Source organism: Ptiloglossa arizonensis, chromosome 14, assembly GCF_051014685.1.
Source record: "Ptiloglossa arizonensis isolate GNS036 chromosome 14, iyPtiAriz1_principal, whole genome shotgun sequence".
In the NCBI taxonomy this organism is placed as follows: domain Eukaryota; kingdom Metazoa; phylum Arthropoda; class Insecta; order Hymenoptera; family Colletidae; genus Ptiloglossa; species Ptiloglossa arizonensis.
Window position 1 is genome coordinate 5,389,585 of NC_135061.1, and position 24,118 is coordinate 5,413,702.

The 24,118-nt window shown below is 37.8% G+C and overlaps 1 protein-coding gene across 4 annotated transcripts in view; it reads left to right on the plus strand.

The window, feature by feature from the left end:
* Positions 1 to 24,118, plus strand: part of LOC143154259 (synaptic vesicle glycoprotein 2B) — a 44,171-nt gene that overhangs the window by 7,314 nt on the left and 12,739 nt on the right. Inside the window, exon 1 of one of the 4 annotated variants that reach the window (XM_076326214.1) lies at positions 2,061 to 2,338. The exons of 1 other annotated variant lie outside the window; for it this stretch is intronic. The gene's annotated coding sequence lies outside the window, so the exon portion shown is untranslated. Of the gene's footprint in view, positions 1 to 2,060; positions 2,339 to 8,234; positions 8,347 to 15,884; positions 16,624 to 24,118 lie in introns of those variants that run through there. 2 more of the 4 variants (XM_076326213.1, XM_076326210.1) reach the window with 2 other exon arrangements.

Genomic DNA, 24,118 nt, shown 5'->3' on the forward strand with positions numbered 1-24,118 from the left:
AAAGAAGAAATATTTTATTAAACGGATGTATCGATATACAATTCATGAAATGTAGCGTAGTTGCATTAATTTTTCAACTGTTGAAACAATTTTCGTAATTCGTACGATAACAATTAAGAAACGGAGAAAGTGGATCGTAATTGAAATCAGGAAATTCTGTAATGTAACAGTGCTTTCAACTCCTTTGATTGCACCGAAACGATACGTTCTTATTCGACCTCCATTCAGCTTCAAGCATCCACCCACGCAAGAGTGCAACCGTGCACTATGTGACGCGTGATCCGCAACATTTTTACGCTGCTTGCCGGTTGATTGCCCCCCCAAGCACGTTGATGACGTCAGTACGCTCGATGACTCACTACGTGCAAGTTGAGCACACTATAGCGAACACGCATGACAGTACACGCGCACGATTCGCATTACTTTCACGCGCGTGTATTCGCTCGAACGCACGATTGAGCCCGTAGTACAGAACGTACGTATGTAAAACGCGAAACGTGTTGTACTTTCGCATTCGTTCTCCTTTTTCTGGCTCGCTTATCGGAGTCGTTCGAGTACTTCGAGAATGTTACTATTCGAACGGAGTCGAGTACATTGAGAAACCGAGTATTCGGAAGGAATCGAGTAGATACTCGAACGTTTCTCGTGTCTCGAGTACTCACTTTGGGATATCGATTATCCAGTCCGGTCGGTATTGTAGGAAGCCGAATATAATCTGGACCCGGTGGATAATCGAAAGCTACGGAGGGATGATTGAAATTATTAATGGTGCGCGCGTACTCGAGTATTACGAGCTCGGTCGGGTTCGAGTAAACTCGGGTAGACTCGGGAGGAGCGCCACGCCATACGAATATTCGAACAGTACTTAGACCGTCTGGTGAATTTGGACCAAAATCATTGATTTAGTTTAAATTTAATTGATTTAGATAAACTTTCGAACGCATTGTTTCTTTGAAAGGTTTCTCTTTGTTAATCAAACTCCATTGTATTTTAATTGAACGTCGATTAGATTCCCAGAAAACGTATTAAAAAAAAACATGAAATTTTATTCCATATATATACAAATACCATTTTTCTTAATTAATTTTATCAGTGAACTTTAACGGATTTCGGTGAAAGATGATTTCAAATTGCGATATTACGAAATTTTATCAATACAAAGAACGGAGACGTTAAATTGGTGGAATTTTCTACGTCTGGAAATATAGTTGAGTCAACAAGGGAAGAATTTTGTTTTTTCACTTTGAAATCTAAAATGAAAACATATAGCTAAAAATACTGGCGTTTCTCTTCCCTCGTGTTTAGTTTTACTGTTATTCGTCTTTACGTTCGTTTGTACATGCACATATTATACAGATTTCTGTATGCACATATCTGAACAACGAACACGACTCGACGTGTACTTACCTCGTGCTTATCCATCATTTGATGAATAATTGATTTTTAAATCGAAGCCTGACAATCTCACCAACGAGTCGGTATATTACCGACACTGACGACATCGCGAACCGATTTGGTCCGATAATGTTTATTCATCGGACAGTTTGAGATTATCGAGTTGCCCGAATATTCGTAACTTTGAATTCTCTCGAGTGTTATACAATTTTTGTTAAATCCGAACCGATTGCTCAGATAGCCATTTCGCATAGTTTTCGTTCAGCTAGCAATTCTAATAAAAAACATAATTCTCATTTGCCTACCTGATCGCAAACATGTGCATAATTTATTCGTTGTACTATTTTTCATCCTCGAACTGTTTTTATTGCGTTAAGCTTTCGCAACGCAAATCCGTTCAGTTCGAAGTGGCACATGTGTACATCGAGGAGTATAATTTATTGAATTGTTCGTAAAGTAATATCGTTTTTAAAATGAAGAATATATAATTTAATAAAACGTTCAAACGCTCTAAAAGAATCCTGTTTCATTTTCACCAAAAAAAAAAAAAGAAAAACCGAAATGACTTCCCGAACAACCCAATAAAAGCGTACTATATATCAAGAGTGACAATTATCGAAATATTATTCCTTTAAGATTTCTTTCTTGACGTATCGTGCTCGGAAGTTCCACGACTGTGAAAACCAGCCGATGCATCGTCACTTTGTCTCCGAAGTTCAACAAGGTTCGATGACGTCACCGTTGATTAGAATGTCGAAGAGCAGAGTCCGAGAAAATATTGACGGTGTGCAGAAGCTGGTGCATCAATCGTAACGTTCTTTTATCACGTTGATGAATCATCGGTAACATTCGGAAGCGCGCGATCGGCCTGTGTCGAACCGTGTGTAACCACTTTCCCCGTAGGACGCAACACGTGCTACTAGTCCGAGCATCGTTACGAATCGTGAGTGGAATTTCTTCGTTCAACTGTTTACTTGATATCTTTTCCCGCGAAACTCGAGAACGAATCGGGCGAAGTTTTCGTTCGAACGTTTTATCGTAAAGAGAATTCGAAAAGCCGTACGCGACGAGCAAAACAGAAGCGAACGGAGACAATCATTGCGCGGCGAGACAATCGATTACATGATACAGTCGTATATCATCGCGTATATTAACGCGGAGCGCGTTGCAAGACAACGCAGCCGTGTTTCTCGTACGCTGTGTATCGCGTATACACACGTATATCTCGAGTCGTCTGGATACACACTATATTTAATTCGTTCGCAAAGGTTCTACTCGATAACAACGCGTGGATGCGGAGTAGTACGGGCAATCTTACGAACGGGCGACGTCGCTCGTGGAAATATAGGTTAAACAGGTTGTCGCGGGACTAATCAAATTACGAATACAATTTCGTGCTTTACGATCGGGTACGTACGACCGGTCAGTCGTATAACGGAGTAACGACTCACGGCGCGCGTACCTCGTTCGATTGGAATATGCTTTTCAACCACTTCGGGAACAAATTATTTCCTTACAAGTAAACCGAACCGGGGAACCGACCACGACACCACCGCGGTATCTGTTTATTTAACGATCGTGTCACCGTGTCGTATCGTTGGTAAATTTGAACGCGAATATCGATTCGCGAGACGAAACTTCCGCAACTTTGATCTTTCCACGGGCGGTATACTTTTGCGATGAGTACGGTAGCTCGAGGTTTAAACGCGCGTGTGATTTCAATTTCAAAATCAATTTTGAAACTTTAGAGTTTTTCCACCACGAATGTGGTCCATGTGCGTTTGAAATTTGTTACAGGATTTACGTTAAATTATTCGCTCGACGTTTGCTCCGATTAGAGTCCTTTTTTGGAGAAACTGAGAATGCACATCGTACGTTACAAAGTAATACTATTGGGTTGTTCGAAGAGTCATTTCTTTTTTTTTTTTTGGTGAAACTGAAACACGATTCTTTCAGAGTGTACAAACATTTTATGGAAGTATATATTCTCTATTTTGGAAAACGATATGACTTTTCGAACAACCCAATAAAATGTTCTACTGATAATTGTATCGATGGTTTTCCAATTTCTTGAATCGAAAGTTATGGATTCTAATCGCTATCTTTGCGTTTCGAGAACGCAGACTTGATCCGCGAGAACTAGAAAACAAGCTCTGGCTGGAACTATCGATTTGAATAAGTAGTGGTTCCTCACGGTGTTAATCGGAGCCGAGGCGAACCTTGTCATGGCTTTGACCGTGAAACGTTCGAACGAGGAAAGATTTTATGTGCACGCGCGTGGAATTTGCCGCGCTGGTGCAGCTTACAGTATTTTTAAATCGACTTTTAAAGGCTGTGTACTCAATCAATTACACGGTCTGTGGTTTCGAAGTGCTTAATAAGATCAAAAAAAAAATAAAAATAAAAGAAAACGAAAAAGATGGAAATCGTATCGATCGAGGGGTAATATTAATTTTTCTCAAAGTAAGTGCTCTGAGACAACTAAAAGATTATAGAGCGTTAGTTTAGTTAATTATCAGGATCAATATACGAGTATCGTTCTATTGGATAAATTCCGTGCCATTTGAATCGTTTGAAGAAACAAATTTTCTTTGCTACTGCTTTGCATCTTTTGGCAAAAAATATTCAATCCTTTTCCATCGAATGTAACCGAATAAACGTTAAAGAAACTACAGAGAAGTAATTTTACATTGACTATTCGCGATCTGTTCAGTGTTATTTTAAATATACCAAGAATTTATTGTTAACTGAATTTTAGCACACTGCAATCGTTTAATGTAAAAGACAAGTATATCAAAATAACATCTTACGCGTTACTAACACTCCTCTGTAAAGTATTTTAACACTGCATATTTTACGAAGAATAAACGAAGCTTCAAAAACCACTTAATTTAATATTTTCGTACATGCACGAACGGTGCTATGATACATCGTGTCCCGCGTGCAATTTTCGTCAGATACAAGTCACCTTAATATTATTATTATTTTGAAGAAAAATACATGATATCGTGACAATGCAGTAAGCTTAATTTTTACCGCGACAATAAGGCAGGCTTAATTTTTACCGCGAGAATACCACAGGTTTAATTTTACCGCGACAATACAGCAGGCTCAATTTTTACCATGACAATACGACAGGTTTAATTTTACCGCGACAATACAGCAGGTTTAATTTTTACCGCGACAATACAGCAGGATTAATTTTTACCGCGACAATACAGCAGGTTTAATTTTTACCGCGACAATACCACAGGCTTAATTTTTACCGCGACAATACCACAGGTTTAATTTTTACCGCGACAATACAGCAGGATTCATTTTTACCGCGACAATACAACAGGCTCAATTTTTACCATGACAATACAACTGGTTTAATTTTACCATGACAATACAACTGGTTTAATTTTACCGCGACGATACAGCAGGCTTAATTTTTACCGCGACAATACAGCAGGCTTAATTTTTACCGCGACAATACCACAGGCTTAATTTTTACCGCGACAATACCACAGGTTTAATTTTTACCGCGACGATACAGCAGGCTTAATTTTTACCGCGACAATACAGCAGGCTCAATTTTTATCATGATAATACAACAGGTTTAATTTCACCGCGACAAATTGAATCTGGATCATAAAAATAATATAATTCGCGAAAGTATCGTTGCACGTGGCGTGCACACGTACAGGGTGTAAAATATGTGATCGAGTATCTCTTAAAATTGATGACAATTAACTCGCGCGTGTAGATTCCTTTGAAACGCGAATAAAAAAGACAAACGCGAAGACAGTAAAACGTCCCTGTGTCTGACAGCCGGAACGAAATAATGGATATCGTAAACATTGGATTTATTAGCATTTTTTTGTGGGATTTCCTAGGTTAGTGGCGCGCGATTGCACAACGATTCCCGCGGCGCTGCGCACGCGCGAAACTCCGGTTCCACTTTGGCGCTGGTTAAGCCGCTTTAAGATTTACTGCAAACACTCTCTCCATTATCATGTTTCCTCTGACATGAGTCGACACACCTCTTTAAACTTGGTAAATTTACATGACGGATGCTCCTACCGTGTAATTAATGATTTATTTTCGTCCAATTTCGAACACGCTCGGCATCGTTGACTGACATTACGAGACATCAATTTGTCTCTTATAAAATATGCAATCCTCCTCTGTGTGGAAGATTACTCTATCTAAATGCATTCTCGGGAATATGCGAAGTAAAGTAAACACAAGTGACCTCGGAACTGCTTCCAACAGCTGAACAGGGAAGAAAGAAAAAGATGAGGACACTTTTCTTTCGAAGTAGATCCTCGTTACTCGATTGTTCGAGATCAGTGACAGGGAATTAAAAGTCGACAAAGGTACAGAGATGTAATGAGAGATGACTCGTGCTATCGATCGATTTAAAATATGTCTATTAGTCTCTTCGATTAAAATGCGCTGTCTGCTCTTGCGACACTCAATGGTAATAAATTTCCTCTTCGTTAAAATCATTAACAATCGAATATATCGATACATCGCGTGTTCATTAGATTTAGTAGGTGATAAAACAGACGGTCGAGTACATCTACCTCACTGTTTCGAAACACTTGACAATTTATGGATAATAAACGACAATTTAATTTCAAGTAATGACGAGTTAATGGAACAATTTAAAAATCTTTAAATTTTTTCTGAATATTATTTCGCATTTCGGGCAACCGATCGAACGAAATATCGTGTTTTTTTTTTTTATAAAATAGCGATCGGTCGCGTCGAAATTTGATTTTTTCCCAGAGAGTGTTAACGAGTCACCTGACGGTCTTATTGTTTAAAATTTATTTTGACGCGCGATAGGTACTTTTTTTTTTTAGAAAATCGTCGACGGAAAAGCAAGTTCAGGAGGACACAATAAATCAGTCCGTCTGTTTGTCTAGATTTATGATGTTACGACACTAAGCGATGCGTAGATGACGGGAAAGAATTCGAAACGACGTCCCTCTCGGCTATCTGAATTAATTACGTCGATCGGTGGACGCTTTTTTGTTTAAATTTCACGCAGTGGCTCGTGACAACAGAAACATTTCGTGACAGAACGCGAATTCTGTTTACGATGATAAAGAGATCCACAAAACGTTCATACAGTTCGATAGAAAGCACACAGCGAACCGCTTTGTTACATAACTAATCTTTTTCAGTTACTTTATATTTCCACTGTTCAAAAATACGCGCAGAGATATTTAACCGTGAAACTAGAAAAGCCTACGAACTTTTCGTAAAAAATTCCGATTCCATAAATATCGGATAATAATTTATAACTAATAGTATTTTTTTTAACGAACGTTTAATATTTTTTTCAGTTACTTTATATTTCCACTGTTTAAAAATACGCGCAACTTCGTACTCGAGATAATTAACCGTGAAACTATAGGTAAAAAATTCTGATTCCATAAATATCGGGTAATAATTTATAACCGATACTATTTCTTTTAACGAACGTCTAAAAAATTCTTATTCCATAAATATCGGATAATAATTTATAACTGATACTATTTCTGTTTTTTAGTAAACACTTGAACGACTCGTTCGAATGAAAATTGATGTAACACTTAAAAGCAACTTTTAAATATTATTTCATTTCATACACGATTTATATACCTTTTTTTATTTGCCTAAGAGAAACGTTATCGACTTAAATCGATAAAAAGAGAATTATTCGAATTCTCAAAATATATACGAAATCTATTATAGTAGCAATTTAAAAGCAGAATCAAGTATTCTCTTTGAAAGTCCTTGCGACGATATTAATTCAGAACATATTTCGCAACAGAAAGCGATGCGTCGAATCGTTTTATGCGTTTAAGTATTTTTCATTAAGTAAATTGTGCCCGAGGAAAATGTTTGTCGTTCAAAAAATAACCATCCTCTTGTGCGATTTTTTTTCAGTCAATTAAATAATTGATCGATGTCTGCTTCATGAAAATGTCAGTTTACTTAAACGATTCACTGTCAAATTCAATATGCCCGACGTCGATCGACGATACACAAATTTCAATAACGACTGAAAACTATACAAAAACAATGTTTTCGAAAAAAAAAGAACACAAAACGAAAAAACAAAAATAGAATACCAAAAACATTAAATAACAGTAAACGGTAGTAAAACGTAAAATCGAAAGAACTCTCTGTAAACTGTATCACAACAGCGAACCTCCTTCTTCCCCGTTTAGGAATACATAACGTTTCAATAACCGATCGATGTTTATTTTCCCAAGAGAACGTTCCTCTATTATATTTCGTTGCATTACGAACTGTAAATATTCTCCAGAAGAGGGCCACGCAAAATGGCCGAAACGTCGTGCTTCGTGCGATAAACGTGCGCATGTAGTTTTCGTTACACCACTACTTGTAAATGTTTCGTGTCCAGCGTGTTCCATCGAGTTCCGTTCCGTGCCGCTCGCTCGAACTCGTCACTAATATGAATCCTTCCGAACAAGCGCGCGAGACTCTTGAATTTACGAGACGGAGAACCGCGGGAAAGAAAGAGAGAGAAAGAGAGAGGAAAGAACGGATGAAACGTACCACCGTACAAATAAAATGTTTTCCAGTCGGCGGCCGAGCGCCGACTCTCCTGATATCGTTGGTACTCGCGCGAACGGTTCGCGCGACATTGCCTAAAAGCAACGAGTTGTCCCGAGATTCAACGGCGGCTCCATGCGCGCACGTCGCGTAGTAAACACGTGCTGTACGATCCCGTTGCTTATTCGCGACGGTCCTTCGACGTCTCGTTCGTCGAAGAACCCTCCGTCTGTGAGTCCGTCGGTCCGTACGGATGCAGCCACGGCTGCGTGTGGGTTCTACGAAGCCGAGAGTGGGGGATATCGGTGCCTCGTGGCCTCCCCTATATAAGGTTGCGCTCGGTTGTTCCCCCAATTCGGGCAACTTCTCCGGGGACTTGGCAAGCCGCACACCGTAAGTTGTACACATGCTTTTCTTTACGTACATACTCTGTGAAACTTTTCTACTTTTGCGTGTTCTATCGTACTTGTACTCTATCCTCTCTGCGTCGCTCCATTTTGCATTTACACGTCGTTCGATCGCGGTAGGAGATGATCCACGATGTTTGCACGTAGAACGCAACTCCGGGTTGCGGACACGGCACGTACACACGCTCGTAAAGTGCGAGAATTCGAAAGGATCTATCGTACGGGAAAAGTTTGCTTTTCTCTTTTTTTTGAAAAAAAAAAAAGAAAAAAGAAAAAAAAGAATCTCGTTTTCGATTGTACAGCGAATCGCGGCGTATTTATAGCTCGTGTCGCCGTTGGAATTCTTACATCTCGCGAACTAACGTAACGACAATCGTTCCAAGCATTTATCATCGACCGGTTGATCTTTTTCTCTTCCCGCGCGGGTACGGAGCAAAAGTTCTCGAATTCGAGAGACGATACAATATTTACGAGCTGCAAACAACGTTACGTTTATTGCCGTTTGTTTCTGTTTCTCTTACCGTTGCGTTATCATGTTTTTCAGAGCAACAATTTATGTTTATGATTTATTTATTTTGTTTACGAGCTCATTGCATGCCAAATTGGACACTGTTTGGAGTAACGTTTCGGATTTGGCTGAAACTTGGATATCTTGTAGCCTTTATAAATACTTCGTAAATAGTTTTAAAAGCTGTTTGTAAAATAGTTGGTATAAAGTATAACCGTTGCACTGACAATCGAAAAAATTACATTGTTGTGCTTACATTAAAAATAAAAGGTCATCGAATGAAAGTTACTTCGGTATTGGAACAAAGTTTATTTAACTATTTTTTCTCGCAAGTACTTCGAGCATAATGCTCTTTTTTCGTAGCCGAGGAAAATGATAAAATCCGAAAGAAGTTACGATTGTACACTTTAACATTGACCGTATGAAAATTATTCCAAGTCGCGTCGAAGAACATTATAATTCGTTTTTTGCTGTACTATGATCCAAGCTGTTGCACCTGCCATTGTCATAAGTTAAGATCAAACGACAACGCGAGAGATATTCGATCGGGCGATTGCTAACATTGACGAGATTGATTTTAAATTCACATCGATGGACGATATAACAATCATTCGCAACTATCGCGAGAGAAACGCGAATTTGTTAAAATAATTCGCGAAACTTTCGTTCGTGAACGAAACGATTTCTGTTTCGAATTTATCGGTCGAGGTCCACTCTTAAAAATAAAAGATTGTATAAAAAACGAACTAACTAATCGCACGATCGATTATTTATTTAATTAGACGCAATCCCGTCCCATCCCTATGGAAGAATATTCCCAACTTTTTCATGGTTTCCATTCAACAACTGCAACTTGAATATTTTCAACGATAACGTGCTTGCAACTCACACCGCTGCATGAATTCGTCTCGTAAAAAATATTCACTGCAAAGGATTACCGTTGATTCTTATCCAAATTTTTATACAATATTAACAAATACAGCCTGGTCGTTACTACTGCACAAATTATACGTTTCGTTTCAACGTTATTAATTTTCGTACGATTAATCTTAAAGTGTCACCGTATTTGAAAGTTAGTCACGAGGGAACACAGAACCTCGTTCTTGATTTTTTTTTGTTTTTTTTTCATGTTTTTAAATGCTCCCCAGTATCAAGACGTTCCGCGCCGCGTCCATTTTACGTAACTATCCATTCAGACTGCTACCGAACACTAAACGTTTACAACAATCTCTATCTCGCAACACTTATAAGACCGCGAACATTAATCGAGGGACTCGTTGTCGCTTATTCCATATTTCCTAAGCGTTTTCAAGTTTTCCTTATCGAAATCGTTGAATTTCTTTACACCGCCCCACGCGAGTCTCTATTTTTCATTTTTTTTTTCAACGTCACCGTAGTTAAAGCACAATAATCTGCATAAATAAATATATATATATATATATATAAAAATACATATATATATATATATATATGTACGTATCTATGTGTATTTTCAACGTGCATCGATGTTTAAAATTCTCCGCGTCGCTTTTCGCGAACGATACACTCGAATCTACCCGTATCAAAGTATTTGTCGGCGTTTACATTGTTTTTCATCTTATTACGTTGTTTTAAGGGCTGACGGCGAGAGAGGACAGACAGCTTTTCTTGCTCGCCAGATCAATTCACAATAATGTCGATCGAAGGTCGCAAAGACGCCTTTGTGAACGCTGAGAAGGCAGTTGTGCATTATCGTTTATGTTCTATTTAATTAAAAAAATTGTAACACCGATGTCTTCACGAATTAAAGACCTTAATGCTGTTCACAGTTTGTATTTTTATTACCTTGTTGTAACGCTTGGAGGCAGAAACGAACAAATACTCGCTCGCCTTTCGTTTGCGGAACCGAAGCAATTGCTTCTCGTATCCATCGTTCGTATTGCTTGTTACAAGCAGCGTAATTGAGTCATCGCGAGTTGAGGAGTTTAATCCTGTACGCAGCCTATTGTTTCGGTACATTCTGGAACCGTTACAAGTAAAAGAAATCTTACGATCGATGTGTCCCGTGCGAGATATAGCCGAGAAATCGTTCGTACGGATCGAAGGGTTTCATTTTTATATCGAAATGTTTGATCATCGAGTACGTTAACCGTGTCGCGTTCGGAAACGTTGTATCGTAGTAACCCTGAACCTTTTTTGAGTCGTGAATAATTTCGCAGAGTAGTCGAACGAAAAATGTTACACGCGTTACTTTTGAATCACCTCACTTTTGAATCTTGATAGTAGAGACCTATTTCTCGAGTCGCGAATAATTTTGCAGAGTTGTCGAACGAACAATGTTACACGCGTTACCTTCGAACCTAAACCTTCGAATCTTCTCTCTTTCGAATCTTGTTAGTATCTATTGTATCTTTCGAATCGCGAATAATTTTGCAGAGTAGTCGAACGAACAATGTTACACGCGCTAGCTTCGAATCTTGTTAATACATCTCACAGAGTAGTCGAACGAAAAATGTTACACGCGTTACTTTTGAATCTCCTCACATTCGAATCTTGTTAGTACAGACGTATTTTTCGAGTAATTTTCGAATAATTTCACAGAGTAGTCGAACGGAAAACGTTACACGCGTTACCTTCGAACCTAAACCTTCGAATCTCCTCTCTTTCGAATCTCGTTAACACCTATTTTTCGAGTCGCGAATAATTCTCGCAGAGTAATCGAACGAACAATGTTACACGCGCTACGACGTGCAACGATCAGTTATTAAATCTTGAAATTGGTCAACTTTACATTCTTACATTCACGAAATTTGTACACAAAATTTAAAAATATTACCGAATTTGATCAGAGCGTTTCATCGATCGTATCGATGAAACGTTTCCATAAAATCAACAGATAACGTCGAATTTGTCCATCACCCAAAGATTCAGCTATCCCGTTCGTTTCTGTGACGAACATAATTGCATCGCTACCGTATTTATGGCCCGTGTTGTCTAATATTATCACTTGCGTCTTGGATCGCTGTAAATCTTTCTTATAGATCTTGGCTTCCTACAGCCTCAGAAAAGATATACCGGATACAGATAAGTAGACTATATATACACAATGTATGGAAGTACAAAAGTAGATACGGTCGCGTTCGTCATCGTTGTCTTGCGAGTACCTTAGACAGTAAACTTGACACAAAGACGGAACAATGCTTATCTCGACAACGAATGGACACAGAATCGTACCGTGTATAACATTTTCGACTGGAAATTACCCGACAAACATACCGGTGAGATTCATGGACAACCTTACAGGACACCCTGTACACTGACACTAATCTTTCCGCGCATCGGGCAAGCGGTCCGCGTGAATTTCAAGTAATTAAAGATCCAGGAGCGGCACGCGTGGACATTGGAAACTAGAGCATCGTATTATTCTCGTAGTCCACGGGACGTAACTGGTTAAAACCACTTTTAAAAGTCTCGACGGTTGAATACGTGTTGCGTACGGCTCGAAGGAGCTATAATTCGTTCGATTACGAGAGTACAATTAGGCGCGTCGTGGGAGAAAACAACCGATTGGTTCCCACATTGATCGATTATCGTTCGATCGTGACGAAACAACGAAGAATCGGAGAATCTTGATTAAAACACTCTTCGTGTCTAGTTTCGTCGAGAGCTAACGGAGAGTAGAAGTAGATTTCGATGTGAAAGAACGTTTGGAGTGTCTCTTTTGTCATTTTTCTAAATGAAATTTCTTCCAGTTCCGTCGAATCAGTTTCGCGTATTATCGTTGAATTTTCCACTCGTCGAGTTGTTTTTCGTTCACATCGTCGGTAATGAAGTTTGTACTGCGACGACGAACGATGTTTACTATTTAGAAGAAGATATTGCATGAAATTGTCACAGTCCTTCGAGCACAGATGGAATAAGCCTTGCTCCAGTGACGCCGAGGTCGGCATATGTGTATTTCCATTTTTCATATTACCTTACGCGAGGAATCACAGTTTCACGCCATCGTCGGTCATCTTTGTCTCTTGTCTCGCAAATTAATAGGTCAAGAAATGACGAATCCACGCCGGGCTATCCGTTTCAATATTTCGATGCCTTGTAGCGACTCGTAACAAAAGTTACAAGATTTCGAACACTTTTGTTCGTCGGAGAGCACAGAAACGGTAACGATACCATCGAAATTTCATCGATTTATTTTTTTATCACACCATGGTACTTGTACTTGTATCGTACGCACGTGTAACTATTGTATTTTAGAAAGATTTCAAACACTTTTGTTCAGAGTACAGAAACGGTAACGATACCATCGAAATTTCATCGATTAATTTTTTTTTACACCATGGTACTTGTTAAAATTAATTTATAAATATAAGCAATATCATTTCGCGCTAAATATCACGGAGACTTTGTCAATTCTTCCATTGTCGAACACGATCGTAATTATAGATTCGTAAATCAACTTTGGGTTCTCGTAGATTGAATTAGAAACGTAACTTATTTTCGTGCAACCAACAAAAGGAAGAGAGTTGGTGGTTCGTAAGGAACACCGATTTATCACTTTGAGTATGGACGATTATGATATTACTACGCCATTTAAATGTTCCAACTACCGGCAATGATAGTACAGCCATTACGATACTAAATGTCCCAGTAAAAGATAGACTACGTCAACGATAGTTCGTGTGGGAATATGGAGTAAAAAAAAAGTCTCATCGACATTATACTCAAAATTCGTATTCAATGAAACGAATTACCACGAATGGAATTTCTAAAATTTTCATCGAAATGCATACTTTGCGAAATGTTACCAATTTGTTTGCGATAAATATACTTTATCCAACGTACGACAAACATTTTCTGAACCATTTCTTCGCGTTTTTTATTCGATATACTTTTTCTTAATACTTTTATGTGTATATATAATAATAAGAAGAAGAAGAAAAATTTATCTACCCAAAGAGATTAACGAGATCGATCAACAATCTTAAAGAAAATAACCCAAGAGAAAATGTTTGTCGTAGTTCTACAATGGCTCCTTTGAAAGTTTAAGTTTATCCTCTATGTTTTTCGTTGTCCATAAACAACGGAGATATACGAGTGTTCTCGTTTAAATGGGCCACCTTATATATTTCTCATTGTTCATCCAGTTGGATAAAAACTTTACATCTGGTCTAGAATGGAAGTCAATTTCTGCCCGTGTCATTGCGTAACTGTCATTTAGCAGCGACTTAAGAATACTTCTTCCGTCCTCGAATCATGAAAATTGCGATTTCAACATTAGACCTATATAATTATTAAGGAATTTTCTTCTCGTCGGTAAACATTTCTTTGCTGTTTTTCATCGGGAGATCTAATTACAAGAAAACCCCAAACGAGTTCTTTTTTACAAAGAACAGTTAAAATTATCCGTTGCTTTTACTCTCGTCACTTGACGCTCTTTTTTTTTTTAGAAAAAAGCAGTGCGTAGTTTTTAAATTTGTTGCAATTTTAACTTCTTTAGCAATTTGTCTATCGATTCGAGAATTCAGATCGTAAATTGACTCTGATTCTGCATTTTGTCAAGGCTCGTAGTCGTCCAAATACCTGAAGATTTTTTAAAGAACAATAAACAATAGAATCTTTTTTCAAGTATCAATTTTTATGCTAGAATGTACTGTCTATATTTGATCGTGAAAGTAGAATCTGATTAATCTCACTGTGATTTAGATTATCGTTGAACATTTTCTTCAGCATAAGTGTATCAATAATATAGTTGTAGTTCAATTGTTATTAACAAGAAATTCAGTAACTAAATATGTTCCAAGGTTATTATAATTTTGTTCAGACAGATTCATCTACTTTCCACGTTCTGGCCTGTAATTCGATCGGTTCGTGTTTCGTATAAATGATTTTCAGTGTGTTTTTTTCATAGAAGAATGTAAAATATATTAAAAATAATAACACAATCACCTTGAGGAAAATATTATAGAACTGGGAGGAATTATTCAAGATTTGCAAAAGAAAGTATAATGCAAAGTCGAATAACTTTGCCTGTTCTAAAGTGCCTGATGCAGTTGCAAATGCAGATGCACCTCGACTTTGAAATAGAATCTCACATTATTTAATGCATTCTTCGATGTAAGAATCTTTTATTCTCTGTAAAAAATAAAAGCTATTAGTTTGAGAGATATTATTAACTTTGAAATTGAATACTGGAGCGTTTGCATATTAATTAAGCTAGCTGATATTCACACTGCCGTGCAAATATTTTTGCATTTCAATTTTTATATTTCTCATCGTATCGTTAACTCGTTTCCCCGCAATCTTTCATATCTCTCTTCCAACGTTAGTTTAGAAGAATAACTACATTTTTGAAAGGACTGAATAAACCTCGTCCACTATTTTCATTAAAAAATACAATGTCCCGTCTAAGAACAGTCAACCCTCACATACACAACGTATAAATAATACATTAGAAGCTTCTAAAACCGTTCAATCTTTCCAAGTACCATCTTTTGTTATCTCGAACCGTTTCAACGTATACAGCCTGTGCCATACCTAACCCACGAGTATCAATATAAAAAAATCTCTCTAGTCGGTGCTTTCGAAGTACCCGCTGTACAATCGTCCAACAGTTAGAGTAGAGTCTCCTCTTTCAGGAGGAAAAACTTGGCAAAAATTGCCAAAGATGTGTTGACAATCATTTTCAAAGATTCGAATCGTCGATTCGAGTTCAGTAACTGCGCTCGGGACTAGTCCCTCCGTTGATTGCACGGAACACGGAAGAATGTAAGGTGCGCCATCGCGTTCTATCGTTCTGTAACCGTATTGTCATAATAATCGTGGTAGTGCAATTCGAGTAACGGTCGGACTTAAAGTGTCAAAGGATCGCGTGTCCTTAGCGGTGACTCGGTGGGAAACAACGAGGGCATCTCCCTTCACGGTCATCGTGAACGTGTCACTCGATAGACTAGGAAACGCACGGGAACGTTTATAGTCGACGAACGACTACCGTGATAGTTAGTGGGAGGTGGCAGGTAGCTTTTAGCGCTTCAATGCTCGGGACACTCATTTCATTTCCACGCACCGTCTCACGCGGGTCAAATCATTAAATGTTGACTCGGAACGTACCACGGGCCGATTTCAACGAGAACCGGGCCTCATACGGCGAACAAAACGAGGATACCAACCGCGCGTGACGACGAGGAAGTCTTTCAGCCCTACTCTCATCGTCGAAAACAACGCGCCGCGTTTATCGTCACAAAGGGACCGTTCCTTCGACTTTGTCACCGTGTTATCGAGACCGTTCCCGGCAATCGTTCACGATTACTCCTCGGAGATATACGTCCGAAGACGTTCAACAAGGTACCGCAATATCTCGCGGGAGCGTTACATCGCCGCGAACACGTTTCAAGGTGCTGGAGAACGATCGAATAGTTCGTCGAAGAATTCGTGCGCCAGTGGTTCGATTGATTTCGTTCGAAGGAGAGGTCCATGTGTTTGCGAATTGCCAGTAAAAGTGTCGAGATTCGTTCTTGGTTGCGCGAGAATCGTATCGAGGCTTGTGGAAGCTCACGGTAAAGGGTGAGAGGGATTTGGAATCTCGTTCGAAGACGTTGCTCGCACGCTGTTTTTCCATGACTCTCTCGGACAAACAAACCGGCCACGACTACGAGAATGCGCTTGCGTTGAAGGAGCTCTTTCATTGATAACGATAGTTCGACGTGTTCTTGCGAAGTACGTGCCCTGGCTCTAGGACATTCACGATCCTCCTGGCGTTTCCGTAGTGGCTCAGAAGTAAGTAGAACATGTCACGCACGATTTTTCACGTCACTTGAGACACTAAGCTTTTTTTTCTCTTTTTTTTTTATTACTTGGAGTATTTTACGATCAATTCCAAAATAGTATGATACACTTGGAGTATTTTATAATCAATTCCAAAATAGTATAATACACTCAGAGTATCTTGCAATCAATTCCAAAATAGTATGATACACTTGGAGTATTTTACGATCAATTCCAAAATAGTATAATACACTCAGAGTATCTTGCAATCAATTCCAAAATAGTATGATACACTTGGAGTATTTTACAATCAATTCCAAAATAGTATAATACACTTGGAGTATTTTACGATCAATTCCAAAATAGTACATTACACTTGGAGTATTTTACAATCAGTTCCAAAATAGTACATTACATTTGGAGTATTTTACAATCAATTCCAAAACATTACATTACACTTACAATCAATTCATTGTATTTTACAATCAATTTCAAAATAGTATAATACACTTGGAGTATTTTACAATCAATTCCAAAACAGTACACTACACTTACAGTATTTTACAATCAATTTCAAAACAGTATACTAGACTTAGAGTATTTTTACAATCAAATACATTTGTATTATTTGAATACATTAAGCAAAAATGTTGGTGTCGGCAATTAATATGAGTATAATCTTAAAAGTTAGAGGTGTACGTAGTGTATGTTGATATTTGTTTAAATTATGTAATAAATCTGCTCGCCAGGTTTAGCATAGTGAACTTTTTCAATCGAGAAGAATGGGGTGGTTGGATCAAGTTGGCAGCTAGAGGGTTTTCGTGACACACTAGTTGTTTTGTGTGACGTTGGATAAGTAGCGATATTTCTTGTTTAACCAGAGGAGTTAACTTGTTCAACAATGTTAACTCTTGTTCAACGTTGATAGATCTCGACGCGTGAAACGTCATCGATTCTTTTTATCAGCGTTGCGCGATAACGTGCCTCTTTGTAGTGAAAATTAAAATAAAATACGTTTCGATTTTTCCAAGTAAAACTATGCATGTGAATCACAGTTCGGTCATAGTCCATTAAAATATTATTTCAGAATATTATTCAGCGTTCTTCGCACGTTTTGGCTCATGTTTGCAAACTATAAAATAATATTTGAGAATGTGATCGAACTGGCATTGCATTTTCAAACAAAAAAATGTTGGGATAGTTTTTCTTTCATTATTTGAATTCATTGTACAAAAATATCCATCGATTGTGGATCATTTAATATTTAATTTCTGGTCGGTTCGTATTGTTTCCTCTACTTTCTAAATAGTGGTCTTATCCACGATAAAGATATTAATTATCAACGTATTTAGTAGAGCTGTAAAAAGGAATTTCAACGCAAACGAACAAAAACGACACATTCTATGTACAATTTTCCCACGAGGTGGATTTCTTGTTTGGAAAAAACGCATACTTGTATCCGTTCGTTTGTTAATTGAATTGCAAAATTATTTACGTTGTCGCGTTTTACTTTCCTTGTCCTTCTCGTGCTGTTTCAATACTGAAAAACAAGACACAGCTACGCGTTTACAGATTATTCAAATCGCAGATATGTGTACAACCACTGGTAGAATCGTTTACCACGTACAGATTGTTATCGCTACCTTGTTACAGATACTTGTTACAATTTACATTATTTTTCCACAGACGATGTTCATAGAATTCGATTTTCCATAGAACGTGAAAACTTGATTTTCAAACTTGGAAGATTGTAAATTCACCGTGGCTCGTTTGTTTACGTCCTATACGTAGAATGTTCTTTATTTCATTCACGATAGTATCTCAAATTATGAATAATTTAATACAAAACGCTTGCGTATTCTTCGACTGAAAACGGAGTCGGGATTGGAAGTTGGTGTCCTTCGAGTTCATATATGACACTTGATGACAAATATGTTGATTAAATTAATTTTTCGACGCATCAGAGGATCTTTGAGAGTTCTCGGATTATTTGGGAGGAACAATTCTCTTCTTATCGAAATATTTATAAATTGAGCTCATTTTCACCTCCTCGCGATTCTCGTTGGCTTTCGTATTTTGTTCCATAAGTTACAAAATCTACAAAAATGTGTTTTCAAATTATTTGCAACAGTCCAGAGTATAGTATACTTTTAAACGTTTCTCAACATGGAACTCAGACATTCTGTCGTGCATTCGCCTACACGTAGTCTTTATTTTTCGTCGAAAGACTAAAAAAACTAAATCTACCATAAAAAGCCTCGATCGTTCTCGTTTAGAAAATTGTGTAAGTCGAGTAGGAGTAAGAAAAATCGTTCAAGTAACGATCGAGTTTACACTCGTACTTTTTTCTCGTAAAAGTCTGGTTCCTCGATTGACTTTTTAACCCCTTTTGTCGGTCCGTTGCAATAAAAACCGTTTCTCTCGCGTTCTCGGTAAGACGCGAGCATAATTTACAATAATCGTTCACGAGAAACCGTGACGGTCGTTTTCACATCTTTCCGTGTCTCGAACGATCGATTCCCTTCGTTACGAACGAAACTTCGATCTCTCGATCGACTTTTCAATCCTTCGATCTCTGCATCCTTGCGAAAGTATCTCGTCTGGTAATCTACCAGATCTCTCAAAGATGCGAACAACCCAGTTTCTCGTTACCCAGATTGCAAAGCAGTTGTTGTTTAGATATTTCCGATTGAATCGCCGCAAGGTCGACAACATTCGCAGGAACACGTGAACCGATACGCTCAACCCTTTCGTTACAGAACGTTACCAATGATCGAGTCGATCGATCGATCAACTCGGTGTATTGTCACGTTAGCTAGGCGTCAGATCGTTCCCTGTGAACGTTTTCTGAACGACGATACGTATCGAAAAGGGTTGGTGGAATCGGTCCAGGACACGTGTCGCGATCGTGATAAACTAAGTAATCGGCGAAACGTTTGTCGAAAACACGTCAATTAGCCGCGGTGCCCGTGGTGCGAACCAATCTTAACGAGTGTGATGACACCGCTTTTCAGCGATGGCACCGCTGCCTCCTCTTCCCGCCCTCCTCGGTAAATTTGTCGCAACGAGACTGATTATTATGTCCTTGCGAGACTGACGATAATTACACAAACCGCTTTACTTTCAGTGCCATACGCTTGACACGCCGATTAGAGCTTTCGAGAGCAGCTTGACCTCGTTTACTCTTCCACCGTTCGATCCGCGATCGCGAACGATACTCGACGCTCGATCAAAATCCGCGACACCGGCTAAGAACGACGCGTTCGCCGATTATGGAACCTGGCGAACGAACGACCGGCAAGAACGGTCCTAAGAGGTTTCCTCCCGATCGAGTCGATATTCGAATGTTGAGATTACTATTGGGTTTACGTTTACGTTTGTGCGATACGTGTCAGTGGACGATGCCGAATTTTTTACTCTATCGAGGGAGAGAGAGAGAGAGAGAGAATATTAATATACGTAATTTGTGGAAAAAGAATACGTGAAACACACTTTTTGCGAACGATGGAGAATTTGTTACTTTTTCTACGAAAGTAGGATTTTCTGGGTGGGAAAGAAAGAAAATTTTTCTGAGAATATACACGAAACATACTTTTTGCAAACGATGGAGAATTTGTTTCTTTTTCTACGAAAGTAGGATTTTCTGGGTGGGAAAGAAAGAAAATTTTCCTGAGAAAATACACGAGATACCCTTTTCTTGAACGATGGAGAATTTGTTACTTTTTCTACAAAATTAGAATTTCGTGGTTTGAAAAGAACAAAATTTTCCTAAGAAAATATACGAGACACCCTTTTTTTGAACGATGAAGAATTTGTTACTTTTTCCACGAACTTAGGATTTCATGGTTCGGAAAGAAAGAAAATTTTTCTAAGAAAACGAGACACTCTTTTCTCGAACTACATTGAAATACTGTTCAATGTACAATAGTACTGTTCAATAAGTTTTGTCGTTCGATAAAACTTATTGAACAACCTAGTGTAATTACAACCTAGTAATTACAGTGCATACGATCTATTCTCTTGATCGATCGGAAGAAATCTACCAGTCTACCATTTTGTAATCCAAAGCTTCGTTTATTAGACATAAATAATGAAAACTTCGATATTTCGATTGTCATGGTATTTTGAATCATTGCATACACATTAAGAGAAAGTAAATATTCTCGATCAGTCTGGTTTTACAATATTATTTGAACATGTGTTCGTAACACGAAAAGCCTATTCAACTTAATTTTTTATTGCAAACCTTAAAGAAATATCATCGATCGTACGGACTCGTTACCAAGTCTTTGTTCGAGTAAATGAAAACATACAATTCTATCGACGAAAATACCGATGATTGAATAGCTTTGAAGAAGAGATCTCGATACATGTTTTTGTAACATCATCTTAACAGATGGTGCAAGTGTACCGAAGACAGGTCGGTTGTGTTTTTAGGCTGTCTTCGATTTAAGCGTTAAAAGCGAGTCTTTGAGTTCGATTCGAGTTCAATCGTCAGAAAATTAAATTTCGATTCGTTAGCAGCATCGATGAAATCAATATCGAGTGAAAAGAATCGAGAGGCGCGAGTAATACGATTTTTGTATCTATTTAGAATTTTAATGCGAATTGAAAACTGATTAAAATCTGAATCGATGAAAAATGTGTTCGTGTGATACTCAACAGAGTGAATCCATCGTTTCATTATCGAATCGTCCCAAAGATAAAAGAATCTTGAATAAAAAAAATGCAAAGAATGTTGAAAATCGTGAATTCAGTTCACGAATTAACGTAACTGGAAAATTTATCGTGTATTTTTCGCCGGTTTCTGTCGAACGGTTACTTTTTCGAAAATTGTTTCAAAACTATGAACGATTAAAGAAAGTAACGCGCATATGCTCCTCAATGGCAAGCGTTACGAGTGTATTAACACTGGTTAATACAAGCACGCGAGTCGAAACATTATTCAATGATGATCGCACAGAGGCGACGGCCTTTGCATCCGTTTATAGTTATTGCAAGAACACGAAGGCTGTCCAATCAGATTCCGTGTTCTTGATACGATCGACCTTTGCGTTACCGTTTTTAGAGTACCTATACTGCTCCATTGAATTTAGACACTCCTGATGGACGGTTTCGCTTGAATCGGTGTTCTTCGGATGTCACGAGCCTTAAAATAAAAATAGACACGATGCATCTGTTCTCTTACTCGGTGATGGATTATTTATTCGCGTAAACGAAATTGCACGCATCACCCAACGTTTAAAAATATCGAAATTTAATAGAACACGTGCAATCTGTACACTGTACGTATAAATACAATGTATAGAATGTATACATCTGAAAATATCGAAATTTAATAGAATATATACCAGGGACGTATTCGTTTTGTTTAATTTTTTATTTCTACGACAAGAAAAATGGTGCAGAGTTACGAGTCTCGATTAACGAAGCAGAAATAGTGTATAAAAAGTGTATAAGTGAAACCTTAGAGCTAGTTAACCGACAATTAACATTAATCGTACGATTACGATTCCGAGGTTGACGAAAGTAATTTAAATTGCATTGTCTGCTGCAAATAGTTGGTAGACTCGTATTAAAAATAATAGCTGCTACAAAAGCAGGGAAAAGCGAATTGGAATGCAATATTAATCAAAACGTAAAGATACGCGGAAATGGTCATCTGTACAAATACGTCTGAGTACATTATTTCGATCTTGTTTATTGTAAATGCGTCGTACGTCGATCCTCGAGAAGCTCTGAGTGTCAAAAAATGTAAAAATCATCGCGTAATTTAACATCGATGACAATGTTGCAGTACTAGCAAGGATTGAAATTTAGAAAATAAAATAACAATTGCAGAGTAATTTCACCTACACATAAATATTGCACCGTGTTTATTATTCTTTTAAACATACCCGGGACAATATTGTTTCATCTGAAATAATAAAAGAAAAAAAGAACAGTTTCATTCGCAAGTGAATCAACAGCGACATCGATCAATTCTTTTTACATACTTGACACGACCACAAACCGAATTGTCTAGTAGCAAATGTAATTAATATATTCAGCCGCGAGTGATCAAATTATGCATATAAATAATTGGAACGACTGGAAGTATCGCGTTTAATTGTCTCTAACAGAAGTGCTGGATTAAGTAATAGCATTAAACGATTGGAATTTACGCGTGCGAGATTGTAAAGTCTGTTTGAACAAAAGTCCCTCGCATTGTCGACGATGCACCGCGTGCACACGTTGCACCTGCAGTGCGCATCATTGGAGATCGCGATTACATTGAACGGATCGTTGAACTCAATTTCACAACGGATAATTGACAATTTAACCGATGTAGTTAATTACACTGTGCCGTGCAACGACCTCAATGCACCACCGCAAACTATTTATACCTTTTAAAAGGTGCTGCAATTGCACGCATTGTTGTGGTACTGCGACCGATTTTGGACGGACATCCGAGAAAATACTATCGGCTTGTTGCGAACAGATAAATTTACAATCTCTTTTAATTATACGCATTGTGTACAAAGCTAGTCGAATGACACAAAGGGATCTGGACAAAAGATCAGTTTTTATTTTCTATTCCCTCGATAGTTTAAAGTTTTACAAACACAATTCTAAAGTAGTACGTTGTGGTTATAGAACTTTGAAGCAAACTTCCTGTACGCTCTAACACTATACACCGAGTCTCTTTAACATAATTTCTCGTATAAAAATCAACTCTGTATCTTTCAAGATTATTTTTTTTTCTATCTATTTACGAATAGATATTGTATTCTCAATAACGGTGAAGTATTAGTTTGTTTTAATTTCTTTTTTATCTTTCTTAATTATTATTTACTCCAAAACCATCGAAAAAATATCGAAAGCATGCCGAGAAGTGTTCAGGTAATTACAGGTAATTACAGATACGAAGGGCAGCGTGATCAAATATTAAGAATATTTAATTTAGTAAAATTCTTAGTAAAATTCTTATACTAAGAATATAACAATACGTTTTTTCTTTTTTTTTTTTTTCAAACAAAATTACCGTTTCAAATGCACTTTCAATTCTATTGTCACTGTTGTTTCAGCGATTTGAGTCATAAATCCAATCGCAAAGTAAAGAACATTGCATGCGAGTGTATTAACTTTAGTACCATTTGCATTATTACGTGAACGTAATAAAACGATACGATCGATTTTATTCCAGTATCGCCGGCATACAAACGTGATACTCGGAAGTCTAGAAGCTTTTATTGCCCAACCAGAAGCACATATTTACGTAGCCGCGGAAACACTTTCTTTTTTTGTATGTTTTCGAGTAAATATTTAAACTGGATTTCCAATTTACCAAGATACAAAGAAATTTCTACGAAACCACACCGAGGTGGCAAAAGTTAAATTAGACATCGTTGAAAACCTTTCAATGATAAAAAGTGAGGAAAATCCGAACGTTGTCTTGCGATATATTTCAAGTTATTTATTTCAAAAAAAAAAATATATATATATATATAAAGTTTGGTCATTTTAA